This window comes from Tenrec ecaudatus, chromosome 3 (genome assembly GCF_050624435.1).
Source record: "Tenrec ecaudatus isolate mTenEca1 chromosome 3, mTenEca1.hap1, whole genome shotgun sequence".
In the NCBI taxonomy this organism is placed as follows: Eukaryota; Metazoa; Chordata; class Mammalia; order Afrosoricida; family Tenrecidae; genus Tenrec; species Tenrec ecaudatus.
The window spans coordinates 195,371,416-195,390,888 of NC_134532.1; positions in this window are offsets into that span (position 1 = coordinate 195,371,416).

A 19,473-nucleotide genomic window follows, 5' to 3' on the forward strand; every position below is an offset into this window, starting at 1 on the left:
ACTATCAAGCACCTCCAGTTTTGTCCCTTTGCTGAAACATTTCAATGGGTTGTTTCAACAATCGCTAAACTTGTTTTTTCTCCAATACCTACAATATAGTTTAGCGTCCTTTGTATACCATCGACCTTGATCACAAGCATTTATCATTTAATTTTGGCATAGTGATTCCATGTATTCCTTCCATATTCTTTTGATATTTCTTGCATCATTAAATATTTTCCCATGGAATTCTTCTACATTCCATCTCAATGCTTGAAACGTTTCTTCGGGTATTTCTGCATGAGAAATGATGTGTTCTCTCTCTGTCTCTCTCTCTTCCCCAAACCACTTTATTTGGAGCTAAATCTAATACAGCTCATAGTTCAATCACATCAAGCAGTACTGTACAATTGCTTCCAAAATCAGTTTCGAACAGTTTTTTTCTTCTTGAACTCCTTGATAGCTCCCCCCTTACCCTGCTCCCTAACCCCCCTTCTGCAATTCCCTACCTTGCCCCTCAGGAACCCCTATGCTACTTATCTCTATAGATTCATCAATCCTGGCTTTCATGTACTGAAAAATATCAAAAAGCACATAACAGAGATTCAAGAAGGCTACCCACAATGACAAACAACAACAGAGAAAAACCCCAATATGAAACGCACACACATAAATATTAAAGTCCAGTTCAAGCCCAAAGACCAGTGTATCAGAAGGGAAATCAAGTGATAAGGTTTTATCCATTCAAGTCTGATTTGTCCTTTTAGTCTACTATAGTCACTATGTTGTTTTCCTAACTCTCTTTTCATATTTTATTATAATATACTACTTTGTCTTCCCCAGCCACATTTTGAAAAACCATCAGTTAAGCACTTTCACTCCATCGTTTATTCCATTTTCTTTGCTTTCTCCATATTCAAGAACAAATTCCAGTCTCTTGTTACATTGATTTAATGGCAGTAGGTTTTAAGGATTTTTGTGTTTGTTTGTCTTTTTAATGATCATTCTCTGTCTTCGTTTATGATATTTCTTATGTTATCCCACAATTCATCTGTCTTTGAACATTTATTTTTGAGAAGATTTCTAAATTCAGGTGTAATTTGCTAAAGGTTGTGATTTTCTCCAGCTTCAAATCAAACTTCTCTATGAACAATTGATGCTTTCTATTCAACAGTCAGCCCAGGCTTTGTTCTGCCTGATGCTATGACATTCCTAAATTGTCATTTTCTGTGGATGCGTTCTTTTTATTCTTGTGCATTCTAACAAGTGAGATTTAATTATATAGTTGCTGTTCATGATGTGGATAAATGTGTTGGCAATTGGTAAGCTGTTGCTCTTGTAAACTTCTATCATATACTCTCAATATCGTTTCTAATATGTAGGCCATATTTTTGGATGCCGGAGCTACTTCTTTGTTTCCAACTCGCTCATTCCTATCACCAATAATTATCAGTGCATCTCGATTACATGTTCGACCAATCTCAGACTACAGAAGTTGGCCAGAATATTCATTTCCTTCATCTTGAGCATAAGTATCTGATGCATTAATTTGAGTGATAATATTAATTGATCTTTCCTGTAGGTGTGTGGACAGCATCCCATCACTGACAGAACTGTACTTCAGGTTAGATCTGGGAGCATTCTTTTTAATGGTGAATGTGTGTCAGCCCTCTTCAATTTGTTATTTCCATCATACTAAATCGTGTGATTGTCTGATTTAAAATGCCCAATGTCAGTCATTTCTGCCCACTAATGCCTAATGTATCGATCTCTGTGCCTTCATTGTATGTTAAACAATGCCAAAATACCTAGTTTCATACGTTGACCATTTTACATTCTCATTATTAATTAATGTTCCCTCCCATTTTGTGTTATTCCACATCAGCAAATCACAGCACAAGTTGCTGATATGAATTTTGCATACATTAGTGATCACACCTTATGTTATAGCCAAAGTGACTAAAATATTAATTTCAAAATGACGATATCAAAATTATTTACTAATATTAGGACTGCTGAATGATTTCTTTGAAGATTTTGTCCCTGAAACAAATCTTAAGATACTGTATTTTCCAGTCAGTTAAAGGAGCACTGTGGGATAGTGTTTAAGTGCGGAGAGGTTCATGGAAAGACTAGCTGTTCTAAATCCATCAGCCCCTCCAAGAGAGAAAGACATGGCAGGCTGCTTTCATCGAGATCACAGCCTTGGAATCCCTATGAGGGAGCTGTACTCTGTCCTCTAGTGTCGATAGTAGTTGGAATCCACACAAGGACATTGATTTTGTTTGTTTCAATAGAGATCATAGGAATAATCATCTTCCCTGTATGGCTATTTTACCAAACCTGTAAATACTGAGGATCATTGTTTCCATTACTCTAAGCCTTCGGGATTTGCTTCTTTGTAATTATTTTCATCTTTCAAGTTGACAACTGTTTACAGATCTCAAGGTTAAAAAGATGTAGGGTTCTCATTTCCATTATAGTCCCCTCTCCTACTACCCCCTTGCTTAGTTTCCCAGTTGATTCTGACTCCTGTCATCCTCATGTGTGCAGAGCATACCTGCTTCATAATATTTTCAGGGCTATGAACATTCACCAGCACTTCACCAGCCTATCTTCCAAATGGCTTCTGAGTAGAACAGATTTGCCAAACTGTCTGCACCTCCAAAGACATATTTGGTGATCTGCTTTCAGAGTGTACCACAAAAATCCTCTGGAATAGACCTAGATCTAGATGATATAGATAGATATACTTTGACCAGAAAGATGTCTTCATTAGTTGAACTTCACTTGATGGCAAATGACAAGTATTTCCTTTCTCACTGCCATAGAGTCAATGCCGATTCATAATGATCCCCTTAGGACAGGGTAGGAAGGCCCCTGTAAGTGTCTGAGACTGTAACTTTTATGACAGAAGAAAGCTCCATTTTTCTCTCACAGAGTGGCTGGTGGTTTCAAACTAACCTTGTTACCAACACTCCAGCGCATAGACACCATGCAACCAGGGCCCATGTAGTACCCTTAAAACTGTGTAAATGAGATCCCTATCCTCAAATGCAATAAGCTGTGGGATGTCTCCCATGAACTATTCTGATCATTTCCCCTGTGGTTGGAATTAGGACCCAGCAAGGTCACAAAGGCGGGTGCACTCTTCTTCAGAGCAGAGTCTGGCATGATCTACTTGTCCCCCAAAAAACAGAACTCATTGCCATTGAGTCGATGCCCACTCATGGAGACACTGTAGGACAGAGTAGAACTGTCCCTGTGGCTTTCCAAGATTGTAACTATTTCAGGCTTTTTTCTCCGGAGTGCATGATATTGATCTCCCAGAATGGCTGTCAAATGCTAACTTTGTTTTTAGTATCCACCTGGATGGAATAAATAAATTCTTGTTTCTCTGTCAACTTGGCAAAAGGGTATTTTGTTTTAACTTTTGTATTTTTAACAATCTTATAATTCAGAAATGGTATTTCCATAGAAATTATTTTGCATTTTTCTTATTATAAGTCAGGAAGAGTAATTTTTTTGTATTGCTAACAACTACTTTAAACACCTTTTTAAGTAGCCTCCAAACATGGTACCTGTTTTTATAACCCAGCTAGTCCTTTTTACATGTAGGAGCTAATGTTTCTATTACTATGCCTTTGTCTGCAGTTTAAGTTGGAACTTCTTTGTTTTTCACTTTGTATTATGCTTCTAGGAGACCTGTGGATGTAGTAGTTATCCTTCACTTCCTAGCCACCAGGTTAGTGGTTCAAACCCAAAGAAGTGCAATGTGGAAATCTGCTTCTGTAAATATCACATCCCTGGAAACCCAATAGGGATAGTTCCACCTTGTCCTATTGTATTACCATGAGTTAAACCAACTCTGAGGCAACAGGTTTGGTTTTCGTGTTTTAGTCCATCTCCAATGACTACTCACTCCTTGAAAAGTGGGCTTTTTGAAACAATCTGGATGTGCCTCAAAAGGCAGGTGTGGTGTGCTTCCTCTGAAAGGTCATCTATGGACACTCGGTGGAGTAATTCCACCTCTGCCCACATGAGGTTGCCCTAAGTTGGAATTATTTGATGGCAACACACTACCACTATAGTGCATATTGACCTTGTTTCCACTCTTTCACTTAAATCATAAAAAATAATAATTCAGAAGTGTTTTTACTTCAGAATTCATAAAAGATGAAGGTTCTTTCCCAATCCCAGTTATAAAGTAGTTCCACCAATACTAATTTCTGCAACATTCATGGATTTGCTTTGGACTCATTTGGCATTTATCCTAATACAGACCGTTGTGATAGTTAGGTTGAGTGTCAAATTGGCTTGGCCAGTATTTTCAGTGGTTTTGCAGTCAGGAAATAGCAATGCTCCCTAATAAAATCCCCTGGGTGTGTGGCCTGATTTGATATAAGTAGAGCTGTGGAAAAACTTGCTCTTTTGCTAGGTCTGGATCCTAAAACTGACTTGTCATCTGACCCCTGGTTCTTTGGACTGGAACCAATAGCTGCTTTATTACTGCCTGATCCTAGGAGATGTCAGCAGCCTGCCACCTTACCTGCTGGCCTAGAATTAGTTTGTCTCTGCCGCCAAGACTGAAGGTCTGATCTGTGACATTGGTGTTCATCAGTTCTTGCAGCTATGGGGTCATGAGCAGGCCCTAAATTGTCATCTGACCCACCATGCTACAACCGTGGCATATTTCTTTGATAGGCACCTCTCTGTATATGCACAGAGCCAATCTTTGCTTGTTGCGCTTCTCTAGAGCACACAGCCTAAGAGTGGTAAAACCAAGTCTCAATTCCCATTATGGTTCTTCCATTGTCTAAATATCTTTATTAACAAAACATGCTTTTTCTCCACGGATTTCAGTTGCTCGCTGTATCAAGTAGTAAATCCCCAAATATTGTTGAAAATCTTTCTAAATATCCTACTCAATCCTGTTAGTCTCACTGTGTAGTCATATCTGAATACCACATGCTCCAGTTATGTGGGCTCCAAAATATAGTTCAATATAACACATGGCTAATATCAGCTCCCAGTCTACGGCTCTTTTATTTTGAAAGCCCTCTACCCTTTCTTATATATTTTGATATGAAATTCATAATCAATTTTCATGGCTACAGAAATGAGATGATCTGCTGTTAAGTTTTATTAAATTGTGTTAAATTTATGAAGCAATTCTGAGACAGATGAAATCTTTTTTTATGTTATATATATTTTTAAAAACGTAGAATGTCTTATATTAGTTTTAAAATATTTTTTGTTTCTCTAAATAAATAAATGCTAATAAAGGTGAAAAGATCAGCTAGTAATTGGATGATTTGGTCAAACTCCAAATAATAAAATAAAGCTGTACATTTAGTCAGTCATGCCACATGGTGAACCCCATGTGTTACAGAATAGGGCTACTATGTATGGTTTTCAATGACTGAATTATTTGCAGTTTTTTAACAAACAAAAACCACTCAATCCCTAACCCAATGTTAAGTGGATTTATTCAGAAAAAATAATTAAATGCAGGGAGACATTTTCTCAGGTAAGTCAAAATTGTTGCCTCCAGTGAGAGAGGTGCTAGCAGAGACAGATACATTGTCCAAGGAACAAAGACATTGTAACATAATTGCTTGATTAGCTAGCCTTCGGCTGAGAGCACAATAAAGATGGGTTAGGAGGTGGGGAGCAGGCTTTTCTTGGATGTGAGTCCAGATACTTACAATGATTAAATTCAGGAACTAAATACAAAGGTTTTTCTTCATAGTTTCATACTTACAAATCCTTCAGGAAGAATCATAAAAACATTAATTTGATGTTCAAACTCTGTAATGCCTCAGGGTTTTTTTTTTTATAACTATTCGGTAATAGGACCTAAATTCCCAGAAACAACTTGCTAAAACAAGGGAGGGGAAAAATGAGGAGCTGATACCAGGGGCTTAAGTAGAAAGCAAATGTTTTGAGAATGATGATGGCAACAAATGTCCAAATGTGCTTGACACAATGGATAGATGGATGGATTGTGATAAGAGTTGTATGAGCTCCCAATAAAATGATTTTTGAAATACATATTTTAAAAAAAAACCTCTGTGATAGTCAAGGTTACATGCAAAAGTGACTGGACCATGAGTTTCATTGTTTGATAGTAATGGTATGTAGCCCTTCCCCACCAGGAGAACCGCCTCCATGGTGAGATCAGCTCTGGAGAGCCAATCAGTTAAATGGGTGTGTCCTTGGAGTGTGGTCTACATTTAACATCCACAGATGTTTTGAAAGAACTCTGCCTTTTGTTTAGTCTGGCATCTGCCTGGGGCTTTTCATACCTGTGATTCTTTAGACAGCCTGCTCTATAGCCTGTTAATCTGCAATTTGTCCCACTCCACATCCAGTAAGCCAGACTGGTGCTATTTTAGCTGGTGATCTTGAGTTTTTTATCCATTTCAAAATCTTCAGGAGAATGTTCCAGCATGACTTCTGACTCAGGGACTTGGGACTGGTAGCCAGCCTCTACAACCATATGATTTATTTCCTTGAGGTAAATATTTCTACATATACATATATAAGCATCACTGGTGTTTCATCTATAGAGAACCCAGTCTAAGATATCCTTCTAAGCTGTCTGGTATACTTTAGAGACTGTTGTCTCTAGGACTCTTTCAGAATCAAATTACCTTCTTGTTAGAAAGTAACAGTAGGCTCACTGTGTACACACACACACACACATAGACAGACAGACACACACACACACACACACACACACACACACCAAAGGAAGATTCTCTCCTTAGATTGTGTTTCTTTACCACCCTGGCTTCAACTCAACGAGGAACACTGCTTCAGTTTCCATGACTACTAACAATTAAGTAACCAAATGACAGGTGTCTGTGAGAACAGGGGGACAGGCAAGTAAAAACACCAATTTAATTCAGCAAGAAAGAATTTAATTTAATAATTTAACTCTGGTCAAAAAATTTCATGAACTCCTTTACAATGGAAGCAGGTAGACAGGGCTCCCTTCTGGACCAGCTCTAAGAGAGTGTGCAGACCTTCCCAAGACCCAGCAACAGGAATGCAAACAATGTCATTATTTCCACTCCAGATACCCAGTGTACAGCAATATATACCAGTTTCTATAACAGTGAATGTCAAAGCAGAAATTTTAGATGAAAGTAAGTTTTAGAAGTCTGTTTCCTGGAGAGATAAGCAATTTTTGTCCATAGGGATTCTTTTGTCGAAAGGATACAATGAGGCAGGATAAAATTTCCCCACTGAGAACTGTTAGTGAACAATATGTTCTGGAAAATTTGCATTTTAAAATGGCTACTAATTGTAACTTAGTATGTCCCATGGCTGTCTAAAAACACCTGGCAAGCAAGTCCACTTGGAGAAAAACATAAAATCTCTTTTTTTCAGAAATGACAATGATTCCCTATTAATCTCAAACACTGCAAAGACCCACGAGAAACAAAATGATGGTGCAGCTAAGTGTTAAAAGACAAAGATAATTAACAACTCGCTCATATTGCCCACCACCCATCCATCCTGGTGCTCTTAGAAGAGAGGAGTCTAAAATCCCAGTTCTTACTCCTGCAACAGTTTCCCACACATGCGAAGCTCACTAAGAATTATACCAGTCACTTTGTTTATCTTTTATTGATCTGATTGTCAGCCCCCCGCATATTTTTACCACTACAATATTAAAGCAAGGTCATATCACACTGTCTCAGGAAACATACCTCCCTAACGAAAACATCTCAGTTAATTAATAAACTAAACTGAAAACAAATCAGAAATTGCAACATTGGATCACGCTGTCTTGTTCTTCACTAGATAATTCATATTTGTTTTAAATTCTTCACTTTCTGAGCTATTGTTACAAATTTCCCATTTGTAAAATTTGAATGGCTACACATATTTTGTCCATAGTGTGAATTTAGTGTAAAATTAAATAAATGCAACCACAAGGAAGCTTTCAAAATGTACAGCTCTGTAAAAATTGAAAATTAGTTCAGAACAAATAACCATATCCATGTGAATGAGGGGAGTCAGAGTGGAGACCCAAAACCCATCTGTAGACAATTTGACATTCACTCACGGAGATCACAAGGAAGGGACAAGTCAGCAAGGTGCATTATAGCACCGATGAAACACACAACATTCCTCTAGTTCTTTAATGCTTCCTACCTCCCCCCACCCACCCACAGTCACAACTGCAGTTCTACCTTACATACCCAGGTAGACTGGGGCATGTACACTGGTACAGATGAGACCTCTGGACAACCAGAATCCTGGACAGATAAACCCCTCAGGAACAGTAATGGAAGTAGAAATACCATGAGGATGGAGGAAGGTGGATGGAGAAAGGAGTGACTCAATCGCCATGATCGATGTATACCAAACCCTCCCCCTCCCAAGGATGATGAACAACAGAAATGAGGGTGAAGGTAGACATCAGACAGTGTAAGATATGAAAATAATAATAATTCATCATTTATCAAAGGCTCACGAGGGCAGAGGGTGGAGGAGGGAGGGAAAAAAGAGAAGCTGATACCAAGGACACACTTATGAGCTCCCAATAAAGTGATTAAAAAAAGAGAAAGAAAAGAAAATTATGATGGTAACATATGAACAAATGTGCTTGATACAATGGCTATGTGAATTGTTATAAGAGCTGTAAGAGCCCCCAATAAAATGTTTTATAGATTTCAAAATTGACATAAAAAGAAAATGTGCATAAATTGTTGAACAAAACATGGGACTTTACTGTAAACCACTGAATTCACAATTTTAAAAAATTTTTAAAGGAAGAAAAGCAGTTCAATATTAATTATTTGCTTATTATAAAAATAAATGTATATTCATGAGAAATTTTTAATAGTAAAAATGATGGGAAGAAATTTAATTTAGCTTATAATCCCACCAATATTTATATTCTCTATTTCTTGCCTATACTTACACACATCTACACACATATTTTCTCTCATACGCATCCAATAATCACATTCCAGTATCAAACTATATGCTTACACTTCTAGTGGTTTGGGGAGCTTTTTCCTTGCTTTCTTTTTTCCACCCAATTTTTATATTAAAAATTGTCTATATATTATTTTTCAATATTGTAATAGTCTCAAACTTGTTCATCTAGTTAGCTACCTAAAGTACTCACACTTTTTAATTATTTCATCATTAATTAAAGAAACTGGAAGGCTAGTTATATTTATGGCAGAGAAGTTAAACTCAGAAAACTATAACTTTTCTATGGTATTCCAAAGAAACATCCTTGATAGATTTTCCCAATGATCAAAGGATGGTTAATCCTGGGGCCAGGATTCTCCCATGATAGAATCTAATGTAGTATGATTAACTCATTACCTGATCTTCCATGAAGCAGACAAAGAAAGGGTATGGGGAGAAGATCGTTTCTGCTGTTAGGCACCATCATGTCATTCCCTACTCATAGCAACCCTGCACACAACAGAGGGAAACTCTGCTGTGCAGCCCAGTCTTATCCTCACAGCAGTTCTTAGGTTGGAGTCCATCGTTGGAGCCACTGTGTCAATCTATCAGGTCAAGAGCCTTCTGTTTTGCTCTCCCTCTACTTTACCAAATATATCTGACATTGTTTCAATGCTGTCTATGAAATCTGTTGTGCTGTTGTTAATGGGTGCTAGAAAGTCATTTCTGACCCATAGGGACCCTATCCACTGCACAATAAAACAGCACGGTCTTGTGCCATTCTTGCCATTGTGCCCATGTCTGAGCCCATTTTTGCAGCCACAATGCCAACCCAGCTCCTTGAGGGACTGACTCTTTTTCCATGACCCTGCACTTGACCCATGATGTCCTTCTCTAGGGAGTGTTTTTTCCTAACAATAGTGCCAAAGTATGTAAGATGAAGTCTGGCATTGCTTACTTAAAAAAAAAATCATTTTATTGGGGGCTCATACAATTGTTATCACAATCCATACATACATCCATTGTGTCAAGAACATATGTACATTTGTTGCCATCATCATTCTCAAAACATTTGTCTTCTACTTGAGCCCTTAATATCTGTTGCTCATTTCCCCCCTCCCTTCCCACTCCCCCCACCTCATGAACCCTTCATCATTCATAAATTATTATTATTTTGTCATATGTTAAACTGTCTGACATCTCCCCCTTTCCTTCTTCTCTGCTGTCCATTCCCCAGGGAGGAGGCTATATGTAAATTCTTATAATAATTTTCCCCTTTCTACCCCATATTCCCACTCCCACCACTGGTCCTGAAGGAGTCATCTGTCCTGGATTCCCTGTGTTTCCAGTTGCTATCTGTACCTATGTACATCCTCTGGTCTAAGCAGATTTGTAAGGTAGAATTGGGATCAAGATAGTAGGGGGGAGGAAGCATTTAAGAACTAGAGGAAAGTTATATGTTTCCTCATTGCTACCTTGCACCCTGACTGGCTCATCTCCTCCCCACGACCCTTCAGTAAGGGGGTGTCTGGTTGGCTACCAATGGGCTATGAGTCTCCACTCTGTACTCACCCACATTTACAAAGCTATGATTTTTGTTCCTTGATGCTTGATACCTGATCCCTTCGACAGCTCATGCTCACACAGGCTGGTGTGTTTCTTCCATGTGGTCTTTGTTGCTTCTGAACTAGATGGCTACTTATTTATTTTTGAGCCTTTAAAAGCACGGGTGCTATATCTTTTGACATGCGGGCACCATCAGCTTTCTTAACCACATTTGCTTATGCATACGTTTGTCTTCAGTGATCGTATCATGTAGGTGGGTACGCACTGATATGATTGTTAGTTCTTTGATGTCTGATAACTGGTCCCTTCCGCACTGTGGTCAGACAGGCTGGTGTGCTTCTTCCCTGTGGGCTTTGATGCTTCTCAGCTACATAGTCACTTGTTTCTCTTCAAGCCTTTAATATTCCAGATGCTATATCTTTTGATAGCTGGACACCATCAGCTTTCTTCACCACATTTACTATGCACACATTTTCTTCAGCAATCATGTCAGGATAGTGTGCATCCTGGGCATTCCTTACTTTTAAGGAGCACTTTTGTCTTACTTCTTCCTAGATAAATTGGTTTATCCTTTCAGCAGTCCATGGCACTTTCAATAGTTTTCTCCAACACCACAATTCAAGTGTATGGATTCTTCTTCAGTCTTCCTTATTCAATGCTCAACTTTCACATGCATATGAGGCAAAGGAAAATACTATGTTTGGGTTTTTTTTTCCCCTTTTGCTTTTTTTCCCTTTTTCCCCTTTGGGGGTTGGGGTTGGATCAGTTTCACCTTAGTTTTCAAAGTGACATGACATAAAAACTTTCAATACTGGAACTCAAGGTTTTATTTTTTTAATTTATTCTTTTGAAGTTATGAAAACCTTATGAATAGCTTTGAAATAAAAAAGTAAATACAAATAAAACCAGTTACCATCAAATAAACTCTAACTTCTGGTGACCCCTTCAAAGAACTATGCTCCCTGAGGGAGTAGTAGATCACAAAACCTGTCTTCTTAGGCATAGCTGCATGGACTCGAACCAACAATTTTTCAGTTAGCAGTCAAATACCATATCCACGTGCACTGCCAAAAGACTCCACATACACAAAATAAATATGAATGAATGATTGACCTCCATTTTATTCATGGAATCAGTACTTCTGAGTGGAAATTTTAAAGTTTCTGAATACTAAATCCTGGAAATTATGTGTCGTAAAAAAACAAAAATCAAAAAACATAAAAAAATGGGTAATACAAAAACCCTACAAATTAGTAAAATTAAGTCTACTTTTCAATGAATTTGGAAAATAAGTAGATTAAAAGTAACTGTTAATGTATTTTTCTTTCACACCCAGTTGCTCATACCTGCTGAGTCTGCTATAAATAAGCCAGGTGTAAGGTTTACTTTTGATTTAAACAGCCAACATTTCTTCATTTAAACCAATAATGCTGTGTGTAGCATGACTCTGTAGAGTAATATATAAAAGCAATTTTCTCTTTATAAGATATTGATTTTTAAATAAATAATCAGGCTTGAGATTATCCCATGGGAGGAAACAAGACAAATGAAAAAACTAGGATTAATAAAGCTATACACACCAATTTACTACTTGGAGTTGAGTTTTAAAGCAATTAATGAAATGACTCAGGGAACAATGTTAGATGTTTCAGCATAGACAGGTAATACATGTTTTCTTGTTTGTATCTTATCTTTCCAAAAGATTTTAGATTTAAATAAAGAAAAATTATTGTTTCTTGCATTTAGAAATGAATCTAATAAAACGCTGGCTTTACAGACACTCAAATTTACTCCGTCATGCTTCAAAATTACTGCGAAGTAGGGAGGATTCAGACACAGGAAAATAAGACTTATCTGGCCTTTGTGACCTCATAATGGTTAATTTAAAAGCTTTGTGAGCAGGCGAATTCCTGAATAAACCTACAGTTAATGTCTTGGTGTTCCATGTAAACTGTAGTTTCTATCCAAATTGACATGAATGAAGCCTTTGAACAACCTGAATTGAGACTTAGAAGCACAGTTACATGTTAACATGAAGATAATGGTAGACAAGAGATTAAAGTGAGAATATAGTTATGTGACCCTAAGCTCAGAATCATGCCTAATACATCATTCCATTGTCATTAGATTATTGTTGCTTGCTGCTATCCAGTTGGCCTTGCCTCATAGAGACCCTACGTACAGTAGACAGAAAGGACGTCTAGTTCTGTGTCATTACCATGATTGTTATTGTTATTATGTCTGAGCCACTGTGTCAATCCCTCTCACCAGTGACCTGCCTTTTCTACACTGCCCCTCCACTTTTCCTAGCGTGACATCCTTCTCCTGGGACGGGTCTCTCACCATGACATGTCTAAATATATGGCAGGCGTCTCCACCATAGTTCTTTAGTATTTGGGTTGTGCTTCTTTCAAAACAGATTTGTTTGCTCTTCTGTCCATTCTTGGTACTTTCAATGCTCCATCAAGTATGAGTAGAAAATGTTCTGAAACTGAGTCTTAATGCGAAGGAATGATGAAAGAAACTGTATATGTGTGAAATATATCTCAATAAAACTATTTTTTAAAATGAAATATCTGAAGACATTAAAAAAAATACTCTTCACCAACCCCAAAAACCAAATACATCAGTTCACTTCTGGTCTTCCATATTCATTGTCCAGCTTTTATAGTGATATGAAGTGTTTGAGAATGCCATGGTTTGGCCAGTCCCCATTGCTCTTTAATGTTCTAAATAGGTCTTAGCTCCTAGAGATTAGCTTCACAGAATTATGAAAGTTGAAAATCAGAAAAAAGGGAATAAATAGAAGTGAGGTATGGTAAACAAAATTTGATACCTACACTCTTTGAAAGGTTGTTATTTCTGGATGAATTATGTGTTCATATGTGAACTCTCTCTGATATGCAAAGCTCCCCCCAACACACACCCAAAAAAATAGCTTATAGCTGATATAATTTAACTATTGAAGGACAAAATAGAAAAAAATATAGTTATAGAGGCTATTTAATATTGAGATGTTGTGCTTGTGACTTAATGATACAGATGTGCCTCATTGTGAGTTTCCTTACAGGATCAATGGTGGAGATTTCCATAAGCACTGAAAACTCAATAAAATTGCCCTTAGACTTGATCTTGTACAAAATAAAATTTGCTTTAATAAAACAGGTCAATCGCTTTCTAAATACCTCAAATCTATCCTATCAGGAAAGAAGACTTACTGCATTTTTTACCAAAATTTACTGTGTCAAAAGTTCACACATTTTTAAGACTTCATTGATTCTCTAAGTATGTAAGTGGTTTGCTATGTTTTCACCCTAGCAAAAAACTTGAAGGTACACATAATCTTTCAAATGTAAAAATTGTATTTGAAAAATAATAAAATACTTTATCAGAATCCATAAAGATAAAATGTATGTCAGAATGCCAATTTGGATTTCATCTTTTGAAGACTAAATCCTACTCTGTAGGCTAATTGTGTGATATTATTTCACATAAAGGTGGGAACATGGTGAGAATGGGATCTAAAGAATAGACACATAAATGTCAGAATTAACTACTCTTTGTAGATTATGGAAGAAATCAAAGAAGGCAAGAGCAAGACAAATAAAATGCCATTGCTACTGAGTGCAGTAAGTTGGCTCCAACACATAGCAAAACTACTTACAGCAGAAACACTACCCAGTCTGGCCGCATCCTGACAATTGCTTTTGTGTTTTAGTTCAGTATAGCAGCCTCTATGTCAGTTCGTCAATCCATCTCTTCAAGAGCCTGCTTCACCAGCCCTCTACTTTATAAAGAATGGTCTAGAGAAGAAAGGCCATGTTGTAGAAAATGGTCTCTCCTGAGAACATGTCCAAAGTATGTGAGACACGGTCTCACCATCCTTCTTTCTAAGAAGCATCCTTGCTATGCTTCCTGCAAGACAAAGGTGTAGGTCCTTCTGGCCGCTGGGTTCACACACTCCATTGCCTTTGCAGAGTCAATGAAACACACGTAAACATCTTCCTGCTATTCTCTTCTTCCAGCCAGGATCCATCTGCCATCAGTGAGGATATCTCTTGTCTCTTTCCTCTTCTGAAAGTGGCCTAAACATCTGTCAGTTCTCCCTCAATGTACTACTGAAATCTTTCTTGGGAGATCTTCAGAAAAGTTTACTTGCAGGTGATATCAGTGAGATTGCGCTGTGATTGGCGCATTCTGTTGAGCCACCTTTGTTTGGAATGGGGACAAGTATGGATCGCTTTCATTCAGTTGGCCAAGTAGCTCCCTTCCAACTTTCCTGACATTGATGGGTGATTGCTTCCAGTGCCTGGATCCTTGTTTAAGGCTGTAGCACTTTCAGTGCAGCTTGCACATCTTTCTTTGGCACCACCAGTTCTCACACCTATGCTCTTTCCAGAAACAGCCTTCTATCAACTAGAACTTTGGGGTACAGTGTATTCTTTCCTTATTCACTTGATGCTTCCTTTATCGTTCAATGTTTTGTTCATACAATCTTTCAAGATTACCACTCGAGGATTGAAGTTTTTCTTCAGTCATTTTCAGTTTCAGATATGTTGAGTATGTTCATTTAGCTTTGTCTTCTCAAGCTGCCCTTTGGATTTTCTATTCAATTCTTTATCTTCATTCTTTTGTCCATTTGCTTTAGTTATTCTAATATTAAGAGAAAGTTTCAGAGTCTTCTGACATCCATTTGATCATTTTCTCTCTTACCTGTCTTTTTAATGATTTTTTGCTTTCTTCATGAATCATGATCTTCATCACGTCTTTTGTCATTAGTGTTCCATGCATTAACTCTGTTCTTGAGATATTCCGGAAATTTAGGTGTGATAGACTCAAGATCATATTTGGGCTTGATTTAATTTTCTCCAGCTTTACCCTGAATTTACTTGTGCTCTGTTTCACAGGCAGCCCCTGGTCTGGTTTTAGCTGCTGCTATTGGGCTTCTTCATCATATTTTCCCACTGATGTAGTCAAATGGATTTATTTGTGGTCCAGCTAGAAAAGTCTACATATATAGTCACCTTTTGTGGTGATGGAAAAATGTATTTACTATGGATAAGTCATTGATTTTTTTCACAATTCTATCATGCAATCTATAAGTTCCGTTCTATCACCAAGACTATATTTTCCAACTAATTTGCCTTTCATTTTTGTTTCCAACTTTTGCATTCCAATTGCCAAAAATTATCAATGCATCTTGATTGCATGTTTGATCATTTCTAGTTAAAATGATTGCTAAGATTATTGAATCTCTTCATTAATAACTTTGGTGTTTGGTACATAAAGTTTAATCATTGTATTTATTAGATTTCCTTGTAGTATATATAGAATCCTATCAAAAACAGAATTGCACTTCATGATTGATTTTGCAATGTCTCCCCCCCCCACAATAAACGAAAGGCCATGCCTCTTGATTGTACTATTTCTGACACAGTAAAGCATGTGTCTTTCTGATTTGAAAAGGCTAACACCAGTCCATTCCAGCTCACTAATGCTGAGGTTATAGATTTTCATTCATTCTATTTCATTTTTAATGATATCCAGTTTTCGATGATTCATATTTTTGCACACTCCCAGGTCTGATCATTAGCCAGTTTTGTAGCTATTGTTCCTAACTTGGAGTTGTTCCCCATCAGCAAATGAAATTCCCTAAGGCTCTACCCTGATTCAGGTCAGCATAGCAGATGCCACCCCAGAAATTCAGCTCCTCCTCCGCCGCATTTCAAGGCTTCCGGGATCCGAGACGCCCACCCTCCTGTAGAGTCTCAGAGACTGTTCTGCTTACCTTCTTCACACCTTGAATATCAAACATGGTCTCAATGCTCAGCATATGGTTTCCCCGGGTGCTTCTTTATGGTCGCTGTTCTTTTTCTGGACGTTGAGCTGAAAAGGATTCACTTTGGGTAACTGATGACATTTTAAATATCAGTGATATAGCTTCCACCATCACAGAAGCACCCAGACCACCTTCATATGACAAACTGACTGAAAAGAAGTGGAAACAAAGAATAGTGCTTTTTCTGGGTGTGATAACTCCATTTTAGGTTCACTTGATTCACCCTTGTGAAGGTATAGGTATAGGTCAACCTCTCAAGGCACAGACTAACGAATGGCATTTCCTCTGGGTTGTGGAATGTTTATAAGAGATTCTGCGGAGAACTTCTCTCTCTCCCTTGCCCTTTTTTTTGGCATTCATCTGTGCCTGGATTCAGTCTCTGCCTGGATTCTGTGGCTGGCTCTCTCTGTACCCTGCCGTGTTCCTGCCAGCAGTGGATCCACAAAACTCTACACTCATTAGCCTGTAATCTTCCACACTCCTTCTTTGCCTTCCTGCTCCATTCGCTAGCAGCTGGGTGAGTCTGCAGATGGCTCCAGCTAGCATCTCACCCAGGGACTTGAATTGGACTGGGGTGGGCTGCTTCCTTATTATAAATTTATTGATTGATATAAAGTTCTTTTGTGTGTGTGTCTCCTGGTTCTGTGCCTCTAGAAAAGCCAACCTAACACAGTTGGGATGATTTCCCAAGTCTCTACATTCTGGTCTTCTTCAGAATTTATATAGTTTGATTTATAATAAATAGCAGTTTTATTGACTGCTGATACACAGATGTCTATTCATTGTCTTTGAAAGGCAGGCCTCCTAATCTTGCCATTTTTATGGTAATTGGTACCTATTGATTTAAATATATCACATGGCTTTTATCATTTTGGGGTCCAAATTACCCTCATGGTCATTAATATGTTCAACATGAAGACTGCCCCATACATGTCCTCTTCTGTTCCTCTTTTCAGCAACTACCTCCCAAGTACCCAAACTCTAAACTCACTTCCATCGAGTGGATTTCAATCATAGTAAACCTGTAGGGCTGAGGAGGTCTGCCATAATGGCTTTTTGAGAATGAAGTCTTTACAGAAGAAGAAAGCCTCATCTTGTTCCATCTTTCAAAAATAGAATCCTGAAAATTTAGCTGGAAACAATTAGCAAACTAATGAGAATGTATCTAGTCTCCCTTACAGAAAGTTAGAGGATCCATGGCCAAGAAGATAGGTGCAAAAGTAATTTGGCACAATGTCTAAGCCTTTGGCCACAAGTTCTTGTGCACAAATGGAAAACCTGGTAGAAACTCAGAGCAAACTTTATCCACTCAGGACCTTAACTTCTCAGTTTCTGAATGTATTCAATTTCAACTCTCTTTCTATTTTCATCTGCTGCAAACATCTATCCTCATATCATACCCTAGACATTGCCATTGCAAACAACTACTTTACCTTAAAATATAAATTCTCTGACTACTGTATCTTCCTGTCAACTACTATTAATAGTCAACTTAATTTTCATGGAAAAATGCCATTTTTATTCAATTTTTTCATAAAGCGTTGGAAACCTCTACATATATTAATTCTATCATTTGTCATGTTCTCTTCTTTAGCCTTCTCAATTCTGTAATACTTTCTTAGAATGAATAGTGACTGTTTATTATGAATAAAACTGTATAGCTAAATATTTTATAAGTTCACAGGTTACAATCATATCTAGCTTGCACAGGAATTGAAAAGGGTAATTCAATTGTAATCTAATATTTTAATATCAATTTTAAATATAGATGAGCATTCTATATTTTACCTGGAAGGAAATTCATTTTGTATTTGTGCAGTATTCAAATAGTTAATGTATATTAATCTATTATGGAAAGAATAAAATATTGCAATATTAAATATGATTGTAAAAGTTATTCCTTTTTTGAATAAACTACACTTTGGGAACTTTATCTAGTTAAACAAACAGGAAAATAGATTTATAGCTAGCCAAAAAGAGATAGTATATTAGTTTGAAATTTTTATATAATATAATATTCACTTTGAATCAATAGAATATTAAGGTAAAAAATAAAGGAAGAATAATAATTCTTACACTTGGTATTTTTAAAGTTAGAAATTTATTTTTGATAATAATATCTAATTTTAAATCACATTTGACAGGACTATCAGGAACAAAGTATTTGAATATTATTCATAATTTTTAAGAAGAAATAAAATTGGTGCATTAACTTAGCCAGGGTGTAATTTCATGAGCTTGAGGGTGCTAAAATTATACATAGTAATATCCACTACAGATATAATTTGATCAACACATATGCAGCACATAGAAATAAATTTAAGACACAATATAAACAACACAATTTCTTCTCACTCGTCAAATTCAAAGGAACTCTGGTGGCATCGTATGCTTGGGTTGCTAACCACAGGTTCAGCAAGTTGAACTTCACCAGTTGCACCTCTGGTTACTATGAGGCTGGATTGAATCAAGGACATTATGTTTGTTTGTTTGTTTTCTGTCAACTCCAAATTAAAAGGAATTTTTAACAGTTTTATTGGCACTTCATCTACATATTATACAATTCAATCCTTCAATCATATCAAAAAGAATTGTGCAACCTTCAACACAATCAATTTTAGAACATTTCCTCCTTCTAAAAGGAAGTTTTAAAGTGCTTTAAGAAAAGGCCTCTTACAGCATTGCCTCTATTATAAAATAAAATCCTTAAGAAATTTTTTTTGTTGTCAGTGATTTGTTGTATATTGTTGCTTGGTTTTGCTCTGTCTTTTTTTTTTTGTTCTGTGTTATTATCTCCACAGGTCTGTCTAAATAAGATAGGCTGGATGAACAATCTGGAGGAAAAACAATGGGGCCAACAGTTCCGGGGGGGAAATGTGGTAAGGGGATGTGGGGGTAAGGAAGTGGTGTTAACAAACCCAGGGACAAGGGAACAACAGGGATCCAAATTGGTGGTGAGGTAGGTGTGGGAGGCCTGGTAGGGCATGATCAAGGGTAATATAATGAAGAGATATTGCTGAAACCCAGGTGGGGATGGAGCATGATAGTGGGACAGGAGGAAAGTCAAGAGAAATAGAGGAAAGAGCTGGGAGGCAAAGGGCATTTATAGAGGTCTAGACAAAGACATGTACATATGCAAGTATATCTAT